Below are 18929 nucleotides of genomic sequence, written 5' to 3' on the forward strand. Positions count from 1 at the left end.
GTACTTTGTTTTAAAATACTAATGGCCGTGGAAATCATTATATGATGATTTTTATATTTCTTTTATACTTGACAGACTATTTCATGGAAGAATCCATGCCTAATAGTAGTAGGCTTTCCCCACCCCCGCAATACAGCACTATGGGGCTTGATTAATCATGGTCCCCATCCGTTTTAGCTGAAAACTAATTTAAAGAAAGTATGAGGAGGAGGGAGGGTTATTAATTCCCAAAAATTTTTCTTACATTGGCAGGCTTATAGAAACCAGACTGGTTCCATTTTCTTTTCAGCCTTAAACCAAAGCCCATAAAGTTTGAGGATCCCAGTGAAAAACTATAGAAACGTACTTGTTTTTAATGGGATGATAATAAAAATCAGGTGATTCCCTTAGTGAAGAAAACTGTTTCCCGATGAGGTGGAAAATATGGAATGTAGCTTATTTGGGAGGGAGGGAGTGATGGTGGTGGTGGTGGGGAGGTAGAGATGGGAACTGTGAGACAGGCTTTAGAAAAGGGACATACTCACTTTTCAAGGACACCTGAGTACCTATGTGATTCATCTCATATTTTGCCAAATAGGAAAAGAACAAATTAAAGAATATTTAGATAAGATAGATGTACTCAAGTCGGCAGGGTCTGATTTAAATGCATCCTAGCGTACTTCAGAAACTAGCTGAAGCAATCTCAGAACTATTAGCAACTGTCTTCAAGAACTCATGGAGATTGGGTGAGGTCCCAGAGGACTGGAGAAGGGCAAACAGTACCTATCTTTAAAAAGGGGAACAAAGAGGACCTGGAGTATTCTAGACCCGTCAGCCTAACTTTGATACCTGGAAAGATTCTGGTACAAATTATAAAACAATCTATTTGTAAGCACTTAGAGGATAATAGGGTTATAAGGAATAGCTGGAATGGAGCTGTTGAACAAATCATGCCAAGCCAACCTAATTTTCTTCTTTGATAGATAGAGCTACTGGCCTGGTGGATGGGTGGGGTGGGCTGGGGTGGGGTGAGGGAGGGAGGAGTAGACGTGATATATAGAATAACAGAAATGTAGGGCTGGAAGAGACCTGGAAAGGTCAAGTCCAGCCCCCTGCACCAAGTAAACCTAGACCATCCCTGACAGGTGTTTGGAGGCTTTTTAAGAAAAGATTGGACAATGATGGGGATTCCACAACTTCCCTTGGAAGCCTGTTCCTAATATCTTGGTTTTAGTAAGGCTTTTTGACACCATTTTCTCACTGTTTATAGAATCGCCACTGAAGCATAAATCTGACTGTAGTTCCTAATGGAGATCTAGATCATACCCCACCACGGAAATACCTGCATCATCATCATCATCATCACTCCCATAACCACATTGGCCTGCATGGGGACCAGGAAACTCTGCAAAATTCCCTTTGCAGAATTTCCTCTAAATGCTTCTGGTGGGGAAAGAAGGGTGGTAAAAAAAGAAAGAAAAGGTAATATTTAGCCTACCAATTTTATGGATCCCCTGAGATTTTCACAAGTCTGTTAGGGGTACGGAGTCCTATTTACAGAGATGAAGCTCATTGTATGTTCTGGGCTTTCAATGGGTATGTCCCTGCTTCCTAGCAATATGGCTCCTATCCACATGCTAATTTGTTGTTGGAAGGTTGTACCTGCAGGGTGGGCTCCACATGTTGGCCCAAATCCTGCCTCAGGACCATTGAACCATAGAATCATAGAAATGTAGGGCGGGAAGGGACCTTGAGAAGTCATCAAGTCCAGCCCTCTGTGCTAAGGCAGGACCAAGTAAACCTAGAACATCCCTGAAAGGTGTTTGTCCAACCTGTTCTTAAAAGCCTCCAATAATGGAGATTCCACAACCTCCCTTAGAAGCCTATTTGGGACTTAACTATCCATATAGTTAGAAAGCTTTTAATATCTAACCTAAATTTCCCTTGCTGCAGATTAAGCCTATTAATTCTTGTCATATCTTGAGTGGACACAGAGAACAAGTGATCACCATCCTCTTTATAACAGCCCTTAACATAACTGAATACTATTATCAGGTTCCCCTTCAGCTCGGGTCTCGGGGGAAAAGGCAGAGCGGGAGCTGGGCCTCGGGGTGGAGCACGGGCAAGGCCATGGTCTGGGTGCCGGTGGCTCCCCACCTTCTTGGGAGCTTCCGTCAGCAGCGCTCCAAAGGTGGTGGTCCAACATACTTCCAAAGGGAGGTGTGCTGCATCTGACATTTCTTGCCCCATTTGGGGAGGCTTAGCTGCCCTAATGCTTCCGGGGGTAACCCAGGCTGAATCTGTGGGTTGGATCTCAGTAAGGTTTGCTATAATTTTACAGAAGTCAGTAAGATTGAGACTGGCGGGGGAGGGGACGACATACACACACACCATAAAGGAGGAACCACAGACCGAAGGCCAAATATTTTCAGGAGGTGCACTGCATCATTGCGCTAAAGATGTGTGTGAGCCTAACGGCTACACCAGTTGTCAAGTTTTCTTTTCTTTCTTATTTGAAGTTGTGTCTGTGCTCAGTAGTAAGGATGCTGAAACAACTGGCTATGTAATACAACTAAATGTTTTATTTAATTGTCAATACAATATCCAAGGCGACCCTATGTGAAAGCAGAAGATCTCCAATTGTCAGAAGTCCCAATCTCTATATATTTATTTTGTAAGGTGTTGTATATATTTTGAGGTTTAGGCACTGTGTTACGGTCTTCATTTTAAAGAAAAATAACAAATCTTTAGTTAGTGATGTTAGTCTAGTTAGGGTGTATTGTAATGGCTGTGCTGTAATAGGTTATCTTTTGTAGTATTGTTCATAAAAAGGAATTTGAGATCATTGTGTGTGCGCGCGCGTGTGCGTTTGTAATAATCTTACGGTAAAGACTGGTATTGGATTCCTAAGAAAAAAAAGAAAGTGAATTCTCCTGTTATAATATCTACTTTTAGTATGTGATCCCTACAGAAAATCCATCTGTGGCCTCTTGCACAGATAGGAATTCATGGTCTGTGCAATTACTTTGTCAGACAGACGAATTCTGTAGCATAGAATTGGTGAGTAAATTGACTTACCTCCCCTCTACATAGGTAACATTCAGAATGCATATACATTTCAAGGGCAATCACCCCCTTGGTGTCTTGGGGTTGCCATCCTAATATCCTCACAGAAGTCTCATAGGCCCAGATCCTCAAAGGTATTTAGGCTCCTAACTTCCATTTATTTCAATTTATTTCAGTGGAAGTTAGGAACCTAAACAGAGGCGCCGAGTTCCCCAGGTCCCCGAGGGCTGCTTGATCCCCACCCTGCCCCACTCCACCTCTTCCCCCAAGCTCTACCCCTGCCCCTTCTTGTCCCCTCCCCTGCCTCTGCTCCTCCCCCTCTCCCCAGCACCTCTTCCCCTCTGCTGATCAGCTGATCGTGGGGGGCAGGAGGTGCTGGGAGGAGCTACAGATTAGTGGGGCCCACTGGTGGGTGGGAGGGCTGGGAGTGGAGGGGGATGAGTTGATCTGCAGGGCTGCCCGGTTGGCATCTATGAACCTAAAAGCCTCTGAGCATCTGGGCCCTGCCATCCAAATCCATAAACCTGGGCTTGTTTGGACCGTCAAATCCACAGCATGGCAGGGAAGTTTGGGTCTGAATGTGCCATTCTGCTGAGTGGAAAGAAAGGCAACACTTTTCTCTCCCCTCCTCCCCCATGCCCATAGAAATCTATCCCCGGCAGTACCAGTGTCTCCGTTTTTTATATTGAGGCTGCATTGCCAACTCTTGTGATTTGAGGGGGAGTCTTGCGGCGTTGGGTGATTTTCCTAAAGCCCCACCGTCTGGAGTCAGGGGATGACGTGAGACTCCCAGCTTGCATGTAAAATAAATACGGGTGGAGCCCATGATGGCTGTGGAGAAAAGCGGGAAACGGTGACCCCCCGCCCAAGGCCCCCAAAGGCAAATATAAACAGCGCCCGGAGTGTTGTTTCTGACAAGTCTCTTGATCACTTTTAAGCCAGGCCCAGGTCTGTTGCGGGGGCCGGGAGAGGAGGGCCAGGCTCGGCATGTGTCAGCACTTGGGTGTTAGCAGCACGCGGTGGGTGGCCGCCTGGCCCGCGAGCTGGGCGCTGTCCCTTTAAGGAGGGAAAGTGGAAGACCACATCTGGCACAAGTGACCCGGAAGTGACCTTTGGGAAGAGGTCGGAGGTCAGGGGTGATCTCGGGGAAGATGGCGGCGGCCTGGCAAGTCTCCCCCGCACCGCGGCGGCCCGGCCGCTGTCACCAGGCCCCCGGCTCCATGAGGGGTTGAGCCTCCGGCTGCGAGGGTGTGAAGGGGGCGGGGAGCCCCGGGGGCTGCGGCCTCCTCCCGCTGCCGCGGCGCAGGTAAGGGAGCGCCCCGCCCGGAATTGGGGCCGGTGCTGCGGGGCGTTCCTCGCTGCCCCTGCTCCCAGAGCGGCGCCGCTTCGCGGGGCCCCGCTGCTGCGTGGTCTGGCACGTCTGCCCCGCCCCCGGTCCCGCTGCGCCGCGGACGCTGACACACCTAGCGGGAGACCCCCGCGCCCGGCCCCCGGGTGCTCCTCTCCCCGCGCTCGGCTGGCCTCCGCTGCAGGCTTTGTTCGGCCGCGCGCCTGTCATGCTCTTGGCGTGCGCCCGAGTGACTCGCGGGTGGTGTTGCCCTGGGGAAACAGCCCTCTGGAGTTGGGCTCCGTGGCGGGAGGCTTGATCTACACAGTCTTACTGTGTATTCGCTGCTGGTTTTGTCGTCAGTTTTTACGCAGCCTGGGTTTTTATAATAAATTCTTAAAACTTTTTGGACTTCATGCTAAATCTCTGTGGTAGGTTGAGTTTTTGCGGTTTTTGTAAATTTAGTAGACTGAGGGGCTGGTACTTCTGTGTTTTGTACAGCCGTAAGCAGTTTGTCTGTGATAAGCAGACAAACTTTAGCATCAGAGAGTGTATTTCCAGGTAGGTGTCTAATTGCTGAGTTTATTTGTTTCCTTAGTATTTTAGTCATATGTCCTATCATCCAGATTTCCCCTTGTACTTGATTCTTTTTATCCTCTTAGTTTTCATCTATTAATTTATAATTACTGTCTACTTAATCCTCTTATCTGCAGACATATTTTCCTTTAGGCACTTTCTCTTTAGGAAGGCTGCAACCTACAGAGACACCAAATGAAGGAATGTTGAAGGAGAGAGCTTGACATTAAATGGGGATATAGTCTATATTTATGAAATTAAAAAAACAAAAACCCTTTCATTTTAATATTCTTATTTCTGACTGTAGTTTATGGGAATAAATTGAAGTTTTAGGTTTACAATCTTTTTTTATAACGTCTGTTCTTCCAAATGAATTAAAAGCACTGATTGTGATTTACAGTATATATAGAGATGAGTTACAGTTTCCCACGTTTGTGTTGCCTTACACATACCAACACGGAAGAGAAAAATTTCTTGAATACTATGACAGTTATTCATTTAGTTCTGCTCACTTGTGAAATCTCCACTGACTGGGTTTTTGTGTGTGAGGAGTGCTAATCTGGTCCCAAAACAAATAAAGCATTTAAAACAGCTACTTCTGTTAAACACATAAAAACTGTTGAAAATGTTGTTAAGGTTGCAAAGTCAATCACTCAGAAGTTAAGAAATGCCAGTATTAATGTGCAACTTTAATTCAGCCCCCCTTGTGCATATGTATTATGATACAGTTTTAAGTACATGATCACATACTATTTTTTCCACAGGACCCCTCCCTTATACAGTGCACAGGATGGAAGGTTCTTATTCAGTGAGCAGCAACTGAATATTTTGTTTTAACTTCACTGTTCAGTGTGTGGCCTGAAGCCTTATTCACTATGCTTCATCCAAATCCTGCTCTGAAGACGCAATTAATTTCCTTGTAGGCTTTTCTGTGGTGTTTGTCACTGTAGTATCTGAGTGATTCACAAACATTAATGAATTCATCGTCACAACTCCTCTGTGAGGATGGGGTAGTATTATCCCTGTTTTATAGGTGGGGAGCTGAGGCACAGAGATTAAGGTGAAAAGTTTCCACTCCTTTTGAGTACCGGATTTGAGATACCCAGGACTTGACTTTTTCCTAACACTGAGCATTATATAGCACTTAATGTTCAAAGCACACCACTAATTAACTTCAGTTGCTTCTGTGAGTGCTCAGCACTTCTGCAAATCAGACGCTAGTGTCTCATGTTAGGCATCCAGAAAATGAGCTACACAGTTAGTGACTACCTGTGAAAAGTTTGGTTTGAGAAACTTGCCCATCATCACATAGGAACTCTGTCACAGAAAGGGATAGACTCTAGTTCTCCAGTGCATTATTCAATTGGCTTACCTATGAGACTGTCCTTTCTGTTCCTGCAATCTCCTGCCTCATTCACTGCAAACCTTCCAACAGCTCATATTCGCACCCTAGCTGTGGCCCCACAAAATTGTGGGAACTCCTCGTCAGGCTTCTCCGGGCACTAACCAAGATGGTCATCCAGCACTCCAGGCGGAGGAAACCTGGACGGGGAGAGGGGGATACTCTGTGACTGCAGAGCCTGTTTCTGCTCACATCTCCAAGCAGAGTTTGTCTGAGCAGTGTCCACTGACTCCTTGAATGCCTTTGAGGGGCAGTGGGTGCTGTCTGGGCTTCTCTGCTTGGTGTCCCCCTCTGGATCCCTGATTTTTACCGTATGACTTTCAGTCCTGATCCTATTTTTTCTCTTGTTGTCCCAAGAAATGAATCGTGGCTTGGGCACAGTGGTTCCTCCCTCTTAATTGAGGGGGCAAGCCTTTACTTATGGTTGGGCCTAGACCCACCTGCTCCAGTGGAACAAATAGCACACACCTTCCAGCTTATGCAATATATGAGACTGAGGGCCTAGAGATCAGGTGTAGTGAAGGAGACTGATTTATCCTCAGAGAAGGTCCATCCTGTGCACTGAATGAGATGGGGTCCCGTGGGGGGCAGTAAGTATGCGATCAGGTAATTAAAGATTCCCCCACCCCTGTTCCCCTATGCTGGTTCCTAGTCCAAATGCCTCTCCATCTCTGGTTCCTACTCTGTGTTCCGTCCACCCCGATTCCCCTCACAGCTCTTAGTCCCAGCCTCTTCTTGGTTTCCCTTCCTACCCCTTATTGCCTCCTCCTTTCCAGTGTCTTTGCCCAGCTAGTCCGTGTTTCTCTCCCCACCCCCGAAGTCTCAAGACACTTCTTTTCTCAATCTGCTATCGCCCTCCCGCTATCTGACTTTTATGTATTCTGTATTAAACTCTGTGATTTGCTTCTTCTATGCTGTCTGGACACTGCGGGTGAGAGGTTGGGAGGAAAGGGGTAAGGAACTGAGCATCAGTTCCACTGTCCATCTCTATCCTGGTCAAGGAAAGTCCAGCATTAGCCCTGGGCTGGAGATGACTTAGTCCGTTACTGTTTAGGGATGGTGCATGCACAGTCTGCTCAGTGTTAGGAGCTAAGAGAAGCTTGAGATGCTCGGCAAGAATATCTTTAGAGATTTTACCTGATAAAATCAAAGTCCTACTGATGACAATGGACCTTGTGTTTGTGTGTATGCAGCGGAGGGGTAGGACTCATAACATCCCAGTTGCTGCCTTAAATGTGGAACCATGGCGTTCGGTCCATAAAATGTTTTAGTTTTGTCTTCTAAATGATTTGGCAGGTCTTGAAAAAAGTCTGCACACCAATGATGGTATGGGAAAATTTGAGAAAAAGCCATCAATGTAAGCCTTCATTGAAAAACAAGTTTCTAGCCCTAAGGATCATGAATAAAATATTCCAAAGGTGACCAGATGCACTGTTGTTTCTGGATAAGTAGCCACTGCTCACAGTTCTCTCATGGTACCTATGAGTAAAAACTCATTCACTGTGCACATGCTTAGTGTTTTTTTTGGGGTAGGGAAAATCTTTTTTTCTACATTATAAAAAAGCAAAAAAGGCCACAACCTCTCTCCTATCAGGGCAAATTGAACTCTTTATAGCTGCAGGAAAACCTACAGTAGAACCTCAGAGTTACGAACACCAGAATTACGAACTGACTGGTCAACCACACGCCTCGTTTGGAACTGGAAGTATTCAATCAGGCAGCAGCAGAGACCCAAAAATACCCAACCAACCAGAGTATTGTTAAATATAAACTACTAAAAAAAACCAAAAAACGAAAGTTTAAAAAAAAAAAAAACATGACAAGGTTTGGAAAGTGTTTCTGTGCTTGTTTCATTTAAATTAAGGTGGCTAAAAGCAGCATTTTTCTTCTGCATAGTAAAATTTCAAAGCTTGTTAAGTCAGTGTTCAGTTGTAAACTTTAGAAAGATCAACCATAATGTTTTGTTCAGAGTTACGAACATTTCAGAGTTATGAACAATCTCCTTTCCCGAGGTGTCTGTAACTCTGAGGTTCTACTGTATATGCACTTATTTCCTATTCTCTCCTGAATGCAGTGTGATGCAAGCCAGCAAGACTGAAGACACAATAGACTTGTGGGGCATTAAGGAATGCTTGGGTAGCTTGTTGCATATTACTTGTAAAATGAGAAGAAATCTTCTCAGGACCTTCCCGAAGTCAGCTTCCCCTGACTTCTCCAAGGAGGAGAGGCTCTCTTGGAGCACAGGTCTCTCTGTATCCCAGCTCTGCGTGGGTGTGTGTGTGTTGTGGTGTGTGCAGAGGTGATGAAGAAGAAAAAACACTTCAGATTAAAATTCTTGGGTTTCTGTGTATTTAAAACAAAATTTACAAAACCTTTAGACATTGCCCACCACTGCTTGTGGACCTAACACTTTGTCTTTGCACTACTGCAGGGGTGGGCAAATTTTTTGGCCTGAGGGCCACATTGGAGTTCCGAAACTGTATGGAGGGTCGGGTAGGGAAGGCTGTGCCTTTCTCCCCCCTGCCACCCTCCCCGGCCGCTCCCTGCCCCTTCACCATACTGCTCAGAGCAGCAGGACTGGTGGCTGCACTGCCCAGCTGGAGTCAGCTGCACTACCCGGTAGGAGCTCAAAGCCCCACTGCCCAGAGCGCTGGCAGCACGGCGAGCTGAGGCTGCGGGGGACGGGGGACAGCTTGGGAGGAGTCGGGGGCTCGCCTCCCTGGCCGGGAGCTCAAGGGCCAGACAGGACGGTCCTGGATGTGGCCCGCGGGCCGTAGTTTGCCCACCTCTGCTCTACTGCTTGAGAACATGAAGTGAAACTAACCATAAATGAATGGACTAGTTTTACTATTCAAACCAAGTGAAATGTAAGAAAATGGCATCAGTAGTAAATAGGGCCAAGATATTTTTTTAAACCTGGATGCCCATTACAGTTAATCTCCTAAATAGAGCTGTGTGAAATTTTTTGCAGTTTATTTGTTGAAAAATGCAGTTTTGGATCAGCCAAAACTATTTGCAGATTTGACATGAATTCGCTGTATAGTTTGGGCCAGATTTTTTTTTTTCAGGCTAGAGTCACGGGGAAGTCGGCATCATGTACAGATGAAGTCAGTAAGAGCAGCTGCTCGCTACCTCTGAAAATTGGACCCATATGGCCTTATATCTCTGCAAAACTTAATTTACACCTTACAGTACCTTCTGAGAGTTAAGAATTATTTCCATTCTGTTTTCTTATGAAACTGGTGGTGATAAATTGCAAATTTGTCAGTAATAGGTATGGCTTTGGTTAGTTTCATAAGAAATTTAAATAACTTTTGGAATCTGATTTTGTAAAAAGTGGTAGTATTTAGATCCTAAAAATGAGTCATTAGTTTGGGAAGTTGAATTTATAAACAATGTTTTGTTATGGGCAACAAATCAATAAATATGTGCTGCGTCTGCTTTATTTGTTGTAACTAAAGCATTTTATAGTTGATCTGCTAATCAAAAGGCTACAAGATTGAGTTGCAAGTTCAAGAGTATCTGAAAACAGCGGGTACATGTAAATCTCGTGGTCTGGCTTTCTGCTTGGTAATATAGCAGTTCCTCAAAGATTAATTCTGGAGACTCTGGTTTATTTTCACACAGACAGACACACACCCCTTTAGTTACCATATACTGCTGACACTTGATTTCATTCTTTCCCTTTATAAGAAACATAGGACTCTATTGTAAACCTTTAAGAAACTGAAGTGTGGCTTTGAGAATGTATAAAGCTGTTTGCCCCATTTCATACAGTAGAGTGTTTGGAAAACTTACATGCAAAGAAGCCCTTCTCCTGAAGTATACATTCTTAAACGCAGCTAAATAATTCTAATCTGAGTTTGCTCTTGATATCGACCATCTTGCAAAAAGGTGAGATCTTATTTAACATCAACAATAGCAGAGAAGTGTCAACCTAAACCAATTCTATCCTACATTAAACATGATCTAACATATCAAATTAATCATTGCAACATTTACAGTTGTAAGTGGTGCAGCATCATTAAATTATGGTGGAACCTGATTCAGGGCTGGTCTACACTACACAGTTAGGTTGACATAAGGCAGCTTACTTTAACCTAATTATGTCAGTGTCTACAGTACTGCCTTGTCCTGCCAATATACGTTCCCTACTACACGGTCATAACTCCACCTCCACGAGAGGCGTAGGGCTTATGTTGGTGTAGTTAGGGCGACGCAGTGTCTGTGTAGACCCTGCATTACTTACTTGGGCTGTTGGCTGTCCTGTCAATTTCATGGCAGGAGCCAGGGTAAGAAGCCCTTTCACAGCTCAGAGTCGTGAAATTGACAAGGCTGCTCAGCTCCCACCAGGTAGCAGAGGGAGGGGGGCAGCTGGACCCCACTCACCAAAGGCAAGAAACTCTGGGCGGCTTCTCCCACCTCCAGGCGGGAAATGTTCAGGGGGAGGCAGCCCACTGGGAGTCTGTGGGACAGACAGGCTCCTGACAGGGGACAGACAGGCTCCTGACAGGGAGCTGCCAGCTGAGCTGAGAGACCTGGCTCTTAGCTCCCCACACTGCCCCTCTTAGGTTGGTGGAAGTGCTTCTGGTCAGGATGTTCACCACCTACCCAAGGAGGGTAGTGTGGACATGCATCACTCTAGTAATTACTGTGGTGGCTGCAAGTCAGCCTAATGTAGGTCGACTTATGTTTCTAGTGTAGACTTACCGATAGTTTCTTGACTTTTGTTTGCATATTTCCAGTGTCACTCTTGTTGCTTTTGAATAATACTACAAATACTCAGCCCTAGGCTCAACAGTATTAATTATAACTAAGGCTACGTTTTAGTCATGGATATTTTTAGTAAAAGTCACGGACAGGTCAAGGGGAGTAAACAAAAATTCATGGCCCGTGACCTGTCCATGACTTTTACTATATACCCCTAACTAAAGCTTGGGCTGGGAGCCATGGGTGCTTGGGGGTGTGTGTGTCTGGGGGCGCCAGGGATGCTGGTGCTGGGGGGGAGAGGTGGGTGATGGCCCAGGACCCCCTGGGCCATCACCTGGGGAGAGGTGGGGCTGGCACGGTTCCTACCCAGCTCTGACCACCATGTCCCTGCAACTTCTAGGAGGAGGTGTGGCCAGGGGAGCTCAGTGTGCTGCTCCCGCCCCAAGTGCCGGTTCCGCAGCTCCCAGTGGCCGGGAACCGCAGCCTAGGAGCTGCAGGGGCATGCTGGTGGGAGTTGGGGACCCCTCCCCCCCAGGTAAGCACCACCCTGCAGCCCAATCCCCTGCCCCAGCCCTGAGCCCCCTCCCATGCACCCAAACTGCTGCTTCTGCTGGCCCAGGAGCTGCCCGGCTTGTGCAGCCCCTGAGCCAGCTGCATCAGCTACTGCAGAGGTCATGGAGGTCACGGAAAGTCACAGAATCCGTGACCTCCCCTTATATTTTGATTGCCAGCTAGTTCCCATTATAAAATATTTTTTGAACATTTTTTGAGAAACTCTAACACTTCTAGTATTTGCAGTGGCACTTTGAAAGTTGTCATGAAGAAACTTCTCTAGCCAGAGGGCTGCCTTTTCTTTGTCCCATGAAATTCTGTGTAGGTTTAGCTGAGTTGTAAACTGCTAATCTTTATTTCCTTTCTGTCAGTTATGTTCCTCAGGAAAATTTTGGCAACTGCCAAAATAATGATTGAACATGAACGTTCTGAAGAACTGGGACCATTCTGCTTCCAAAGCAGTAGCAGCAGCATCCATTTGGCAGTTGATGAGTTTTTGGTATTTGTTTCTAAAGTTGTAAATATACCCAAACGATTGATATTATCTGTACTTAAAAGGGCATACATTAGATTTAGTTGTCTCATTGATTCATGCTTTTTCTAGCATTTATACTGGATGAATCTTTAGTGAGTTTTGTGTGGTTTGAGTTTTTTTTATAATGAAAAACCTAAGTAAATCTTCATGTATCTTTTTTTCCCCACTTAGAATTCTCCTAAAATAACATTTAACTTGTTGCTGACTCAATACAAGCATAGTGGTAACTGAAGTTGAAATTTGCTGTGACTAGTCCTTCTGGCGCATTAAAAAAATCCTCCTGTGATGACATAGTCTCTGCAGAAGGACATTTATTATAGAATTGTTCAGCAATAAAACCTTTAGAATTTGTTGATAATCAATTTATATTCTTGCACCAGTAAAAAAGATGACAAACTTTTATGCTTAATTGTAGAGTCCACAATTCAGAAATAGACAAAAAAGAAACTAAGGTGAATTTGCTGCTTGTGAAGGTGGGGGCCTAATACTGTTGACTTAAAGCTGGTCCAGTGTGGACAGGCTTTTCACAATCTTCCCTGTCCTTCAGCTCTGTCAATACCCTTTCAACACCCTTGCCAACCATTAGAAAACACTGCAGTTGTTATTTCAGCTTATGTTGTGAGTTTACCAGACAATCAGGATTAGCTCTCAGATAGGTGACCTTCAAAGAACATATAGACGTTGCCATAAGTGATATTGGTGATTCAGTATGTGGCACTCTTACCTCCTAGTTCTTCCATTATGAAAACGGGGCGGTATGCTGCTGGAAATGCTGTTTTTTCCCCCCCTTTGACATTTAGTCACTCCAAGCAACTATGATCTGTTTTAAAGAGTCCATGGCACCTTTCATAAGAATCGGGGTGTTGTTTATGCAAGAAAACTAGAAATAATTTTTGAACCTTTCTAAAAAATCCCATGAACCTGCACAGCCTTCCTTGCTGTCCACCATCTGTGAGAGAAACATGGAACCTGCACAGCTCTGCACTATTGTCAAGCTCAGGGTACATGATCCTCTGGTACTGGTAGAGCTGCAAGAAGAACCGCATCAGCAGGGAACATGACTTTTTTGTGGAGGATGGATTGCTGTGGGAAATAGCGAAAATCAGTTCAAGGTAGTTGGTAGTGTTCACAGAGCAACTGGAGTGGTGGAGACCCTCTTCTGGGCCTGAAAACTGAGCACTGACTGGTGGCCTCCAGGCCTTTTACTCACAGTGTGATGCAGCAGTGGCTTGTAAGATCTCATTGAACATGTCATCCTGAGTTCTTTCTCTTCCTCATATGGTTTAGGCGTTGTGCAGGTGTGGAGGAACCACAATGGCATCAGCCACGGGTAATACACACAGCGGTACCATTGTTAGTATAGTCATTATGGAAAGCAAAAGTTAAGGTTCAGAACTCCCTTCCTTGCTCCCTAAAGTTTTAAATAAGACCTGCTTCTTGACACTTCTGCTTTGGATTGCTTTTGTGCTGAACCACTCACCACTAGTCAGAGTGAGTATTGCCTGCCAGGGTGAGGGAAATGAGGAGAGTATTGCATGGTTTCATGAAACGATGCATATAGGATAATGGCACTGTATACTGGTGTGACGTTGCACTCATTAGCATATTTTTATAAAATCATACAGAGTGTGACTATAATGTAATTGGAATATGCTTCATGCAAAAAGTCTCTTGTAAGGTATCATTACAAAGCTTATAATCTACTGAGTGTGGTCATCCTATTTGTATAAATGTATCTGAAACTAGAAATACGAAATATACCTCTGAGGTCCTATTGTAGTTATGCAAAGTGTGGGCCATTAATGGTGGTTTGGAATCTTAATGGCTCCCATTAACCAGGACAATTGACTGTAGATGGTCTGTTTTACTTGTAAGTCTTCCTGTATATGTGTGTGCTGGCAAGTGGGTAATGAAGTCTAACAGTGACATGTGATCATGTCACCGGAACTGGAATCCATCTTTAACCAGGTGCTTTTCCATTGAGAAGGAAGGGTGGGAACCCACAGGGACAAAGGATTCCCACCTTATGCAAAAGATATATAAGTGGGTGGAACAGAATAAAGGGGCAGCCATCATGAGAAATCCCCTAGCTACCATCTGAGCTGGAACAAGGGCTGTACCGGGGAAAGGGTTATGCCCAGACTAGGAAAGCGTCCAGTCTGTGAAAGAAACTTATTGAAACATCTCTGAGGGTGAGATTTTATCTGTATTTGGTTTTATTATTGTACTAGGCTTAGACTTGCATGCTTTGTTTTATTTTGCTTGGTAATTCACTTTGTTCTGTCTGTCACTACTTGGAACCAATTAAATCCTACTTCCCGTATTTAATAAAATCACTTTTTACTTATTAATTAACCCAGAGTATGTATTAATATCTGGGGGGGGGGGGGAAGCAAACAGCTGTGTACATCTCTCTATCAGTGTTATAGGGGGCGAACAATTTATGAGTTTGCCCTGTATAAGCTTTATACAGGGTAAAATGGATTTATTTGGGGTTTGGACCCCATTGGGAGTTGGGCATCTGAGTGTTAAAGACAGGAACCCTTCTTAAGTTGCTTTCAGTTAAGTATGCAGCTTTGGGGCATGTGGTTCAGACCCTGGGTGTGTGTTGGAGCAGACTGGCATGTCTGGCTCAACAAGACAGGGTGCTGGAGTCCCAAGCTGGCAGGGAAAGCAGGGTCAGAAGTTGTCTTGGCAGGTCGGTTGACAGTCCCAAGGGGGTTTATGTGATCCAACCCATCGCAGCTGGTACCATTGTTTATAAGCCGAGGTGGTTTTAGCTAACATATGAATCCCGAGGGTAACAAAGCCATAGAAAGTACAGGTTCTGCTGGCATCCCAAAGCAGTCTGGGCCCAAATACTGCTCTTCTGTGTACCACAATGGTGCCTGCCAAAGTTATCGCCAGCTGGTATGGGAAAGTGTCCAACCATGGAGGAAGAGATAAGGCTGCCATTCCTAAAACCATTGGGAGAGGATTGCAGAGTGCCTCCATGAAAGTTTCATTGAGATCTCTCAGGAAGATTCAAGGGACATCGCTGTGTACATAAACAAGCTGCTCCACATGGCCCTCCCTGCCTAACTGTACAGGGGAATGAAAAGCTGATAATGCTACCTCCCTTTGTTATACCTCTACTTTTTCTAATAAAAAGTGGGTAGCTGAGTGTATCTCCCATTAGAATGATGCATTTACACACTTACCTGAAGGGTCCTCCAAGGTACCATGCTTGACTGACTGGACTGCAGTGGAGTCACAAACAGGTCCTGGCTTGCAGCATAGCTGGAACCCCTAGTCCCATGTCCCTTCTCCTTGTCCTTGCTGTTCATAGCAGGAGTTTTTGCCCTTGGAGATATCCGCGGTGGTCTCCAGTATGGTGGTGGGCTCTCCTCCAAGTATGGCATGCAGCTCTCCGTAAAAGCGGTAGGTCTGTGGCTTGGCACTGGGTTGACTTTTGGCCTTTCTGGTCTTATGGTATGCCTGCTTCAGTTCCTTCACTTTCATGCGGCGCTGTTGCTGATCCCCGTCAGTCCCCTTCTCCTACATCTCCCATGTGGTTTGCTTGCAGATGTCCTCATTTCTGTCTGGTTTGTAGTTGTGCCTTGCGCAGCCTTTTCTCCCTGAGGACCAGGAGATCCAATATCTCCTGCCTGTGCCAGGCCAGAGTGCGTCTGGAGCGTGTAGCTGGCGTGTGCAGCTGTCCAGATGCACACAACAGTGGAGAGCTGCTAGGTGTGCTCACCATGCTGGACAATCAGTTTGTGTGACAGCAGCTGGAGGACTGTTGGGGTCGACATAGGTAATGCAGTGTCTGCACTCGCACTGTGTTGGTCTTAGTATAGTGACTCTGTTTGTGGAAGTGGTGTTACTGTGTCACTGTAATGTAATGCACTTACATTGGTGGGAGATGAATTTAAGTGTAGACACATGCACAGCTAGTTTGATGCAAGGTTGTTGTAACCTGCCTAACTCTGTAGTAGAGACATTAAACTATTTTAACCCATGTGTCTATTCATGTTTAGCATCTGGGTTAAACTGGTTTTTACATTAAGGCATTGTGCTCATTTTAACTAGACTATCTTAAAATTAATTTAATTAAACCGGTGCACTTTCCTAATATAGACAAGCCTTAGCCAGCATACAGTTAAGGTAATTACATTGTACTTAATTCACTCCTGCATTTAGGGATTCTTACTACTTGCACAGAAAACTGCTGTACAGTGTTAAACAGTTACTGCATCTACACCATCTTCCTTTCCTACTGTATCCTCTAGGCTGCTTGATTTCTTTGTGTATCCATTTCAGTTTGTAGAATGTTTTGAGATCATTTTTGATAAGGTTATATTTTGTTTCAAAAGAGAGAACCCAATTTAGTGGGCTCTCTTTACATTTTTATTCTTTTGAAGTCTTTCGGGTCACTCTAAAGTAGTTACACAAACATATATTTGAAAGTTTTTGATATAGAAAAATTAGGCTCTAATTTCCATCTGTAAGTGAAAACTTTATTCTAACAAATTAAGGGATATGGTGAGACATTAAGACTTTTGTTATGTTTATTAGGAAACAATAATTTTTGTTAACTTGAACTGCCTAGCAGGCATTAGGAATGGGTGGAGTCAGTAGTGGTTGAAGCAAAGGATGTGGCTAGTAGGTGGAATCAACTGCTGAAGAAATGAATAGCTGGAGTTGTGGACTGGTTTGGTAGACCCTACGAATTTTTGATAAGATGCTCCAATGAAAAGCTGGCTAGTCAGTTTACTTTTCAGTGTTGGATTCAGTAGGTGGTGGTTTCTCTTCTATACCTTATTAATATGAAGGCTTATCATGCTGCAAACAGGTGATTAGTGCAGCATGCTTAAAGATGAAGGAAGTTGTAGGAAACAAGAAATTGAATGGATTAAAGTAATGAAAACAGATTGTACATTTTTCTGTAAAATAATTTACTACCAAGAGTTGTTAGCGGCAAAATAGAAAGCATTGGTGCTCATCTTAAAATACAGAAATTTCTTTGGATTATTTTATAATGTTGTTATACATAATTTTTCTTGGCTGTGTTTAGAGTATGTCCCGGTTCTGGCCTTCCAGCAGCTCTTTAACATCAGCTTCATTCTGGAGCAGTCTGTTGCCATTGTTGACGCTTCAGGTTTGCCAAGATCAATTTGTGACTATATCAGTTTTAAGAAAAAACAACCCGAAAGGCAAAGACTTGAAAAGAGAGATGGTGCCTTCTCAGTTGCCTTTGATAGGCTGTAATCCTGTGTTTTTTCCTTTGCTGTTTGCAGTTAAAATAGACAATCCAGATTTCTACCGCACATCTCTCACAAGAGTTTGTGTCATAGTTAATTACGGAAAATTGTAGAAGTATTGCAAAACATGAAAGGACCAGACAACTGATTTTAGAATTCTCAAGTTTTAAGAGATCCGTGTTCCTCTCTAGCCAGCTGAACATCAGCTGAGCATGTTTTTGACAACTTTGAACTAGTTTGACTGTAACTTCATAATAGCCATGAAATTTCAGAAAAGCAAATATATTGGTAAAAGTGTATTGGGATTTAATCATAGATGCAAAAGAATAGTCAACCTGACTAGTAGATAGTACTACTGTATGTGATTTATAGAATTGCAAGACTTTCATTTTGGGCAATACCTCTTTAGGTTTCAAATGTGCATATGTCTGCAGAGTGCCTGTAGCATGTGTATGGTGTTCCATTTAATAAAACCTTCATTTTATTTAGTTTTTTAATGGGAGTAGGCCTTTCACTTCCCTCCCATAGTACTCACCCTCCAGTTTGGGTAAAATCACAACAACCAGAATTTTGCAAGACAAGAACTGTCAAAATTTGGAGGTTGTCTGAGCTGCACATCTCTGGGTCACGATTGGAATCTACTTTGGGAATTTGTGGCGCTCTGGTTTCCTTTGACTTCCTTTTTTTGGAATCTTACAGGATGGATTGATTTAAACTGGTGATCTAAATCACCAAATGGAAAGCCTTAATGTAAATCATAGGTTTTTAATCAATTTTCCCATTTTTCTACTTCATTTATTTTCTAAAGAAAAGTGCATTCTCCTTGGTTGATATAGCTATTTAGAAAAGGTTCATTTACAATGATGTAGAGCCTTTGTACCAGATCTAGTGTATTTTTTTTTGCTACCTATGAGGGCACACTATATGTGTATACATTTATTTAAGCAATTATATAACTTAATATTTTTAGATTCTTCTTGTTCATTTTTAGAATGTTAGAAAATGGTGAATTATGGGGTGGAGTCATAAATAGAAATAATTTGAAAACTGAGCCAGTCAGAGCTCAGGTAGAGAGAACCTGTAAAATAGGAGTAAGAGACCATTACAGTAGTTGATCCTGATGAGATGCATGGTGGTGTCTCCTGGAGTCAGAGACCTTGTTCCAACACCTGTGATGACTTTGCCAGTCTCTTGCACCCAGTAAGCACAGCTCCTGGGTCCACCCACAGGATCAAGCTCCTAATACAGTACGTGACCTGTTGTGCCCCGTATTGATAAAGATTGACATCAAAAGTTATGTTTTTCCCCCCCGATTCTTTCTTTGTATAGAAAAGTAGCCTTTAAAGTTTTTGATAGAAGTTCATGGATTCAGCATATTTATTTTTTATTTAAATGTTTTAAGAGATTATAATAATTTTATGCCTTCATTTTGTATTTTGTATTAAATTCAGATTTCATTTTTAAACAGCATTTTTTGAAAAAGAAAAACCTATTATTTAAATAAAAAATCGTTTTAAAAAATCTGTTTTTTTCCCAAAT

General features: G+C 43.8%; 1 protein-coding gene across 2 annotated transcripts in view; it reads left to right on the forward strand.

The window, feature by feature from the left end:
• Positions 1 to 4176: 4176 nt before the first annotated feature.
• LCLAT1 (lysocardiolipin acyltransferase 1) overlaps positions 4177 to 18929 on the forward strand; it is a 200259-nt gene continuing 185506 nt past the window's right edge. The window contains exon 1 of one of the 2 annotated variants that reach the window (XM_074949144.1): positions 4177 to 4351. The gene's annotated coding sequence lies outside the window, so the exon portion shown is untranslated. Of the gene's footprint in view, positions 4352 to 4757; positions 4804 to 18929 lie in introns of those variants that run through there. The other variant, XM_074949147.1, reaches the window with a different exon arrangement.

This window comes from Natator depressus, chromosome 3 (genome assembly GCF_965152275.1).
Source record: "Natator depressus isolate rNatDep1 chromosome 3, rNatDep2.hap1, whole genome shotgun sequence".
NCBI classification, from domain to species: Eukaryota; Metazoa; Chordata; order Testudines; family Cheloniidae; genus Natator; species Natator depressus.